Below are 10,145 nucleotides of genomic sequence, written 5' to 3'. Positions count from 1 at the left end.
ATGAGAGGGAGGAAGGTCAGAGGGAGAAGCAGACTCCCTGCCGAGCAGGGAGCCCGATGTGGGACTCGATCCCGGGACTCCAGGATCATGACCTGAGCCGAAGGCAGTCGCTTAACCAACTGAGCCACCCAGGCGCCCAGCCCCTAATTCTTTAGTGTCTATTATCTTGGTATTTAGGAATGAAGTGATAATTCCATGATCTATTTGATTGAAAGATCAATTTTTACCAGTGAGTTTACATTTTACAGCAGTAAATTTTTACTTGTGAGTTTAAAGACGCACTCTGTGTCCTCTCTGTTAAATAAATAAATAAAATCTTTAAAGATGCAGCCAACAAATGTATATTTAGCAAGGCGCTATGGGGTACATAAAAAGTATGACAGTCTGTGCTTCTGGATGACCAACTACCGTTTAACATTTAATTGGCGTATATATAAAAGAGGAACTGAAAAGCTAGGAAAATACTTGAAATCTTTCCCTTTCAAATGTTCCCTCCTAAGCTTCAATGTTCCTCTGTCAACAAAGGAAATATCTTAGGAGAATATCGATGCCTGGACCAGGAGTTAGAGGAGTCTGGGATTTTTTTCTGAAATTGAGTGAAGTGTATTTTCTTCTTCTTCTTCTTTTTTTTTTTTTTTTAAATATTTTATTTATTTGAGAGAGAGAGAGCATGAGCAGGGATGAGGGGCAGAGGGAGAGGGAGAAGCAGACTCCCCGCTGAGCAGGGAGCCCGATGCGGGGCTTGATCCCAGGACTCTGGGATCATGACTTGAGCCGAAGGTGGACGCTTCACCGACTGAGCCATCCAGGCGCCCCAAGTGTATTTTCTTCTTAAATGACTTTGTGAATTTCCAAGACTCTTGAAATATCTTTGCATCTCTTTCCAATTTGTTGTCAGTTCACCTGAAATCGAGTTGGAATGCTTATATTTCAGCTTTATCCCATTACTGGTTTTTTAATCAGATACTTCATGGTGACAGAACTTAATTTGAGACATGCTTCCTAGGACATTGGAACCTAATGATGGGAGATGGAAGTCCCACATGCATCTGTTAGGGACTCACTCTGGGCTATGTGGGGCCACCTGAGTGTGACGCAGATGTTGGAGAATTGAGAAGACACCACTGTAGACTCCAACCCTGTTATACCTGATAAAGAAAAGCCGTGAGAGGGTTGCCTGGCTGGCTCATTCAGAAGAGCATGTGACTGTTGATCTTGGAGTCATGAGTTTGAGCCCCACGTTGCGTGTAGAGATTACTAAAAAAAATAAAGTAAAATTAAGGGGCGCCTAGGTGGCTCAGTCGTTAAGCATCTGCCTTCGGCTCAGGTCATGATCCCAGGGTCCTGGGATCGAGCCCCGCATCGGGCTCTGTGCTCCGCGGGAAGCCTGCTTCTCCCTCTCCCACTCCCCCTGCTTGTGTTCCTGCTCTCGCTATCTCTCTCTGTCAAGTAAATAAATAAAATCTTTAAAAAAATTAAGAAAAGCTGTGAGAATATTTGTTATTGCCCCTACAAAATGCACATCTTTTATTATTGATATCTTGATCCCTCTCTCAAGCCTTTTCTTTCCTTTGAGAATATGTATTTTTCTTTACGTCTGGGATGGTATTAAATTGTCATCCTTAAAATATGTTTATTGGTAAGCTGTGAACAATGTGATTACTAGTAAAATTAGCTTGAATTTGCCCATTAAAAAAAGGATCCTAAGAGAATACTATGAATAATTGTATGCCAACAACTTAGGTAACTTAGATGAAATGGACAAATCCCTAGAAACACAGACTACCAAAACTGATTCAAGAAGGAATAGAAAATCTCAACAGACCTATCATGAGTAAAGAGATTGAATCATTGCTGTGATCTGAATGTTTGTGTTCCCCCTAAAATTCATATATTGAAATCCTGACCCCCCAAAGGATGGTATTAGGAGGTAGAGCATTTGGGAAGTGATTGGGATGGGATCCATGAATGGGATTAGTGCCTTTATAAAAGAGGCCTCAGTGAGCTTGCTTGCCCTTTCCATCACGTGAGGGTACCAGGGGAAGTCTGCAGTCAGGAACAGAGCTCTCACCTGACCATGCTGGCACTGTGATCTCAGATTTCTAGCTTCCAGGACAAATGAGAAACAAATTTCTGTTGTTTATAAGCCACCTGTCTGTGGCATTTTGCTAAAGCACCCGAAATGGACCAAGGAAATCAGTAATCAAAAACCTCCCAGAAGAAAAGTCCTGGACCAGATGGCTTCATTTAAGGAAGAATTGACACCAATCCTTCCTAAACTCATTCAAGTAATAGAAGAAGAGGAAATACTTCCTAATCCATTCTATGAGGCTTTCCTTACCTTCATTCCATGAGCATTACCTTGATATCAGAGCAAGACAAAGACATCACAGGAAAACTAGACCAATATCCCTTATGAATGTGGATCCAAAAATTCTTGATGGAAAAAGCATTTGACAAAATCCAACACCTCTTTCATGATAGAACACTCAGAAATCTTGGAATAGAAGGGAACTTTCTCAACACAATAAAGGGCATTTGAAACCCATGACTAACATTGCATTCATTGATTTTCTCCCTAAGATCAGGAATAAGATAAGGATGCCCACTTTTACCATTTCTGGTATATATGCTGTATAGATCTTGAGAATTTATCTTTATCTTGAGAATTTCTACCCAACATTGTACTGGAAGTTCTAGCCACAGCAATGAGACCAAAAAAAAAAAAAAAAAAAAAAAATCCAATTAGGCAGCAAAAAGAAATATAAGACCTCTATTTTGGAAAGAGGTGAAACAATCTCTATTTGCAGATGGCATGATCTTATATATAGAAAATCCTAAGGAATCCACAAAAAACTGTTAAAGGCAATAAAAATTCAGCAAAGTTCAGGATATAAGATCAACATGCAAAAAATTAGTTGTGTTTGTATCCACTAGCAATGAACAATTCGAAATGAAATCAAGAAAACAATTCTATTTAAAATAGCACCAAACAGAGCAAAATTACTTAGGAGTAAATTTAGCCAAGGAGGTACAAACTTGTCTGCTGAAAATGACAAAACATTGCTGAAAGAAATTAAAGATGATCTAATTAAATAATTAAATAGCAGCTTTGTTTATTATAGCCAAGGGCTGGAAACTATCCAAATGCCCATCAACAGTAGAAGAGATAAATTGGAGCAATATAAAACCCTGCCATAATGTAACAGATAGCTTACAAGAAATTCAATCACATAAAATGTGAAATTATGTTGTGGGATTAATGAAATGAATGGGGCAAGTCTATCGGACCACCCAAATCTGTTCTGATCCTGGCTGGAGTTTGGTGCCATCTAGTGGCAGGTGTTGCTCTGGCATAAAGCACTGATGAAGATTCTGGGTCCCATGGCTGGGACTTCCAGGACCGGGGCAGTAACTATGGGAATTTCCCAGTTAGTTGGGACTTGTTTTATTTACTTGATCTGGGGATATTGGGTTGGGAGAATACTGGGTAGACCCTCCCTCCATCTTGCTTCCTGAGACAAAGGTTATGTGCCTCTCCTTCCCGATCTCCTGCTGAAAGTAAAAACCTTAGTCTGCCTCTGTTTGAGAATGGAGGCTGGGCAGGGGAAGGGAGGCAATCACCAATTGGGTTATGTCTTATTTTCAGCTATTTCAGGTCTAATTGTGTTATCAGGTTGTGTTTCCTGTTTATATTCTTGTGCTATCATTTATTGGAGTATTATACAGCAGTGAAAATAATGAACTAGGGATATACACACCAGCTTGGCTGAATCTTTCTTAAGCCTTTTATTGTGAAATATAACACACATACAGCCAGGTGCACAAAATATAAATGTACAGCTTAGTACATTATTATAACATCAGTGTAACCCTCACCCAAGGTACGAAATAAAACATTGCCATAACTCCAGAAAGCCCCCCGTACCTTGTCCAAATCATGACTCTACTTCCTTCCTAGAGATAACCACCACCCTGACTTTTATGTTACTCTTTTTTTTCTTTATAGTTTTGCTACTGTTTTGGTTATCTATTATTATATAATAATTCTTCATTGTTGTCTTTTTCTCCTCTTCCTTCTATTGCCTTTAAAAAAACCACTTATTGAGGTATGATTGACATATGAAAAGCTATACATATTTAATGTATACAACTCAATGAGTTTGGGGATAAGTATACTTGTGAAACCATCACCACAATCTATGCCATAAAGTTTCCTCTTGCCATCATCATCATCATCATCATCATCATCATCATCATCATCATCATCATTATGTGTGTTGAGAACACTTAACATAAGATCTACCCTCTGAGCAAATTTTAAGTATACAATACAGTATTTTTAGCTATAGACACTATGCGGTATAGATCTTGAGAATTTATCTTACATTACTAAAACTTTGTATCCTTTAACCATCGTTTCCCCATCTCCCTCTCCCACCAGGCCCTGGCAACCGCCATTCTACTCTCTGCTTCTATGAGTCTGACTATTTTAGATCAACATATGGAATCCTACAGTATCTGTCTTTTTGTATGTGGCTTCTTTCCCTTAGCATAATGTCCTCCAGATCCACCAATGTTGTTGCACATGGCAAGATTTTCATCTTTTTTAGGCCGAATGATATTCCATTGTATGTATGTACCATATTTTCTTTATCCATTCATCTGTTGATGGACATTTAGGTTATTTCTGTGTCTTGGTATTGTGAATAATGCTGCAGTGTTCGAACAGGGGAGTGCAGCTATCTCTTTGGGATCCCAATTTCAATTCTTTTGGATAAATAACCAGAAGTGGGATTCCTAGATCATATGGTGGTTCTATTTTTAATATTTTGAGGAATCTCATACTTTCCCCCATATTGGCTGTACCCGCTTACATTCTCACCAAATAATAGCCATCCTAACAGGTATGAGTTGATATCTCATTATGATTTTTATTTGCATTTCCCTGATGATTAGTGATGTTGAGCACATTTTCATGTACCTATTGGCCATATGTATGTCTTCTTTGGAGAAATGTCTATTCAGGTCCTTTGCCAACTTTCAAATTGGTTTAATTATTTGTTATTGAGTTGTATGAGTTCCTTGGATATTAACCCTTTATCAGATATATGGCTTGCAAATATTTTCTCCCATTCTGTAGGTTGCCTTTTCATTTTGGTGATTGTTTCCTTTGCTGTGCAGAAGTGTTTTCGTTTGATGTAATCCCACTTGTCTATTTCTGCTTTTGTTTCCTGTGCTTTTGGTGTCACATTCAAAAAATTGTTGCCAAGACCAATGTCGAGGAGCATTCCCCCTATGTTTCCTTCTCATAGTTTTATGGTTTCAGGATTTATGATTAAGTCTTTAATCCATTTTGAGTTGATTTTTGTGTATGGTGGGTCCAGTAGGGGTCCAGTTTCATTCTTTTGATTGTAGATCTCCAGTTCCCAACACCACTGACTTAAGAGACCATTCTTTCCCTAGTGTGTATTCTTGTCACCCTTGTCAAAGATTGATTGACCATATATATGTGAGTTTATTTCTGGACTATTCTGTTCCATTGGTCTATGTATTTATTTTTATGTCAGAACTACAAGTGGTTTATTGATGTTACATTACAAAGAATGACAATATTGTATTATCTGTATTTCTAGACTTAATGGCCACCCCATAGGAAGCATCTTTGGAATAGAAAAAAAGTTGTAAGAATTTGTTTTCCCATAATCATAAAGCTGTCATGCTCAGTCTGGGCACAGCTAATGCAACATTTTCCTCAACGCACAGGCTCCATTCCCTTTACCAACTACTTATAATATGCTTCAGTCACTCACAGGAGAAAAAACAGTGTCAGCATCAATATTTAGCAGCTTTCAAAATACGTTTTTTTTTTTTTGTCTTGAATAAAAAGCTGAACTATTCTTTTAGTGCAGTAATTGCATATGGTCTTATTACTTCTATACACAAGTTACGATCCTTTAACATTTATGTAGGTAAGTCTGTCTCTCCCATTTTTTTGAAGACTCCCAAAGACTTTGAGGATTTTATTTTATTTTCATTTTTTAAAAAGATTGTATTTATGGGGCGCCTGGGTGGCTCAGTCGTTAAGCGTCTGCCTTCGGCTCAGGTCATGATCCCAGGGTCCTGGGATCGAGCCCCGCATCGGGCTCCCTGCTCCGCGGGAAGCCTGCTTCTCCCTCTCCCACTCCCCCTGCTTGTGTTCCCTCTCTCGCTGTGTCTCTCTCTGTCAAATAAATAAAGTCTTAAAAAAAAAAAAAAGATTGTATTTAGGGGCGCCTGGGTGGCTCAGATGGTTAAGCGTCTGCCTTCAGCTCAGGTCATGATCCCAGGGTCCTGGGATCGAGTCCCACTTCGGGCTCCCTGCTCCTTGGGAGCCTGCTTTTCCCTCTGCCTCTCTCTCTCTCTCTCTCTGTCTCTCATGAATAAATAAATAAAATCTTTTTTAAAAAAAGATTGTATTTATTCTTTTGAGAGACAGCGAGCATAAGAGAGCATGGCGGGTGGGGGGAGGCAGCGGGAGAAGGACAAGCAGACTTCCTGCTGAGCAGGGAGCCCAACTCGGGGCTCGATCCCAGGACCCTGGGATCATGACCTGAGCCGAAGGCAGATGCTTAACCGACTGAGCCACCCAGGCGCCCCTAGAGGAACAGAATTTTAGGATTTTATTTTTTCACAATAAAAGAAAAGGGCAGTGCCAACCCATGAGGGTCAGCCAAGCTGGGTAAGTAGATCCTCTGCAGAACTCAGTTCCTGGTGCAGGAAGCGATTTAACACCCTCCCCTCGCTCTCAGCTCTTAGAAAGGGATCTGAGAGGGATAAAAGCAGTAACTATCTGTATTACTTCATAGCCTAGGAAGGGAGAAAACAAATGTAAAAAAATACAGTCTAATAAAAATAGTAGAAGCCAAATACTTTCATTCCAGGATGTCTGCAAAGGAGAGATTCTATGGAGCCTGGATGCAGAAAAGGTCTCACTCCTAACAGAAAAAATAAATTGTGGACACTCACTCAAGGCCAGAGAAGCAACCACAAAGAGGAACTAGGCGGGGGCTACTGCCCTGGGCTTTCTCAGGCCTCCTGGTGCTGTGGTTCAACAGCCTTTGGGGGACGGGGGAACCAGAGGCCAACACCATCACGTGTGAAAAGGCTACTATGGCAACAACATGATGGTCAGAAATCAGCTAGGGTTTGGGTTAGATGCCATTTAAATCCAGCCTGTACTTGCTTTCTTGTGAAGGGCTTGAGATGTGCAGAGGCATCTTAGACATGTGTAGGTGACCCTTCTTGTGGAAGGCAGAGAGGAGCCTCTTCTACTCATTCGTTTTCATTTCAGTTCACCATTTAAAGTAGGAAAGACACTGCAAGCTATGCCCACTAGCTTCTAGCTTGAACATGGCACTAATACCACACAGACAACTGAATGAATGACATTTTCCTGGTTCTTCCACGGGGCTTCTTTGGACTAAATAGGTGTGGGCTTGTTCGAGAAAAGCATATAAACACAGGGCCAGATTTTGTTAGTCTGGGTCCCAGAAAATTGGTGAAGCACTCTTTGGCTCTTGTATAATTCAATGACTGGCTTTGCCACATCCTTGTTCTGTCTTAGCCTGGCAGGCACAGCTTCAGGTTCATCATCCTCCTGCTGGACTAATGGTTCACCCATGATGTCATCAATCCCACGTACACCAGGTGGATTGAAGTCCAAGTTATATACCCTTCCACTAGGAGGGTGAATCCAACGTCCGCTGAGACGATCTTAGAGTGTTTCAAATGCAATGTTCAAAGTGATCACTATACTAGATCCAGTTCACAGATTTTGTCCAGGGCTTCAGCCTGAACTGTCCTAGGAAAACCATCCAGCAGCCAGTGCTGGCCGGGCCCGTTCTCCAGCTCCAACATCATTAGGCATGTGATCACATGATTTGGAACCAAAAGACCTTTCTCTAGGTACTGCTTTGCCATATCACCAACTTGGGTGTTGGCTTTGATGTTCTTCCACAAGAAGAGATGCTGGAGGCCAAAGCTCTGAGCGATCCTCTGGCACACAGTGCCCTTGGCCAAGCCAGGAGGCCCAAGGATGAACACGAGCAGGAGTTTGGAAGCCATTGCCTTTGCCAAGCAGGGAGGGGGCGGCCAAACAGGCAACCCGGACAGCAGCCTTGGAGAAGCTCTGGGAACTTTTTTGCTTCTGCTTCTGCCTCTGACACTCTCTGCTCACGTGGGGACTCCTGATTGCTATAGCTTTGTAATATAATTTGAAATCAGGAAGTGTGATGCCTCCAGTTTTGTTCTTCTTGCTCAAGATTGCTTTGGCTATTTTGGGGTCTTTTGTGGTTCCATGTGAATTTTAGGAGTGTTTTTTTCTAATTCTGTGAAAAATACCATTGGAATTTTGATAGAGATTGCTTTAAATCTGTAGATTGCTTTGGGTAGTATGGACATTTTAACAAGATTAATTCTTCCAATCCATGAATATGAGTTATCTTTCCATTTATTTGTATCATCTTCAATTTCTTTCTTTAATGTTCTATAGTTTTCACTGTACAGATCTTTAACCTCCTTAAATTTAATCCTAAGTATTTTATTGTTTTGATGTGATTTTAAGTGGGATTGTTTACTTAATTTCTTTTTTGGATAGTATGTTGTTAGTGTATAGAAATGCAACAGATTGGGGCGCCTGGGTGGCTCAGTCGTTAAGCGTCTGCCTTCGGCTCGGGTCATGATCCCAGAGTCCTGGGATCGAGCCCCGCATCAGGCTCCCTGCTCAGCGGGAGGCCTGCTTCTCCCTCTCCCACTCCCCCTGCTTATGTTCCCTCTCTCGCTGTCTCTCTCTCTATCAAATAAATAAATAAAATGTTTAAAGAAAAAAAATAAATGCAACAGATTTTTGGGACGCCTGAGTGGCTCAGTCGGTTAAGCGTCTGCCTTCAGCTCAGGTCATGATCCCAGAGTCCTGGGATCGAGTCCTGCATCGGGCTGTCTGCTCCATGGGGAGCCTGCTTCTCCCTCTGCCTCTGTCTCTCATGAATAAATAAATAAATAAATAAAAAGAAAGAAACGCAACAGATTTTTTAGTGTTGATTTTGTATCCTGCAACATCACTGAATGCATTTATTAGTTCTAACAGTTTTTGGTGGATTCTTTAGGGGATAATTTTGCTGCTTCCTTTATGATTTGGATGCCTTTTATTTCTTTTTCTTGCCTAATTGCTCTGGACTTTCAGTAATATGTTGAATAGAAATGGTAAGACTGTGAGGGGGTGCCTGGGTGGCTCAGTCAGTTAAGCGTCTGACTTCAGCTCAGAGTCCTGGGATTGAGCCCCACATTGGGCTTCACACTCAGCAGGGAGTCAGCTTTTTCTCCCTGTGCCCTGCTCCCACTCATGCGTGCTGCGTGCTCTCTCTCAAATAAATAAATAAAATCTTAAAAAAAAGAAATGGTAAAAGTGGGCATCTTTGTCTTTTTGTTTCATTTTGTTTTTTTTGTTTCTGATCTTAGAGGAAAAGCTTTCAACCTTTCACCATTGAGCATGATACTAGCTGTGGGCTTGTTATAGATCACCTTTATTATGTTGAGGTACATTCCTATAACATAATTTGTTGAGATTTTTTTTTATCATGAAAGGATGTTGAATTTTGTCAAATGTTTTATGCATCTATTGAGATTATCATATGATTTTAATCCTTCATTCTGTGGGTGTGGTGTATCACATTGATTGATTTGCAGATGTTGGACTATCCTTGCATCTCAGGGATAAATCCCACTTGTTCATGGTGTATGATCCTTTTAATGTGCTGTTGAATTCAGTTTGCTAGTATTTTGTTGAGGATTTTTGCGTCTATTAGAGATATTGGCCTGTAATTTTCTTTCTTTCTTTTTTTTTTTTTTTGGTAGTATTCTTACCTGGCTTTGGTATCAGGAGAATGCTTACTTCCTAAAACAGTTTGAGATCATTCTTTCCTATTCAATTTTTGAAAGCGTTTAAGTAGGATTGACATTAATTCTTCAAATATTTGGTAAAATTCACCAGTGAAACTATCTAGTTCAGGGCTTTTCTGTGTTAGGAGGCTTTTGATTACAGATTCAATCTCCTTACTCATTATTGATCTGTTCAGACTTTCTTTTTCTTTCTGATTCAGTCTTGT

General features: G+C 40.4%; 1 pseudogene; it reads right to left on the bottom strand.

Annotated features, from left to right (window-relative positions):
- Positions 1 to 7,381: 7,381 nt before the first annotated feature.
- On the bottom strand, positions 7,382 to 8,106 carry LOC102750251 (adenylate kinase 4, mitochondrial pseudogene; annotated as a pseudogene).
- Between the last annotated feature and the right edge of the window lie 2,039 nt (positions 8,107 to 10,145).

This window comes from Leptonychotes weddellii, chromosome X (assembly GCF_054177405.1).
Source record: "Leptonychotes weddellii isolate Sample4059 chromosome X, ASM5417740v2, whole genome shotgun sequence".
Lineage (NCBI taxonomy): Eukaryota > Metazoa > Chordata > Mammalia > Carnivora > Phocidae > Leptonychotes > Leptonychotes weddellii.
Note: the sequence above shows the minus strand (reverse complement) of the source record. Positions and strands in the feature narration are given on the sequence as shown.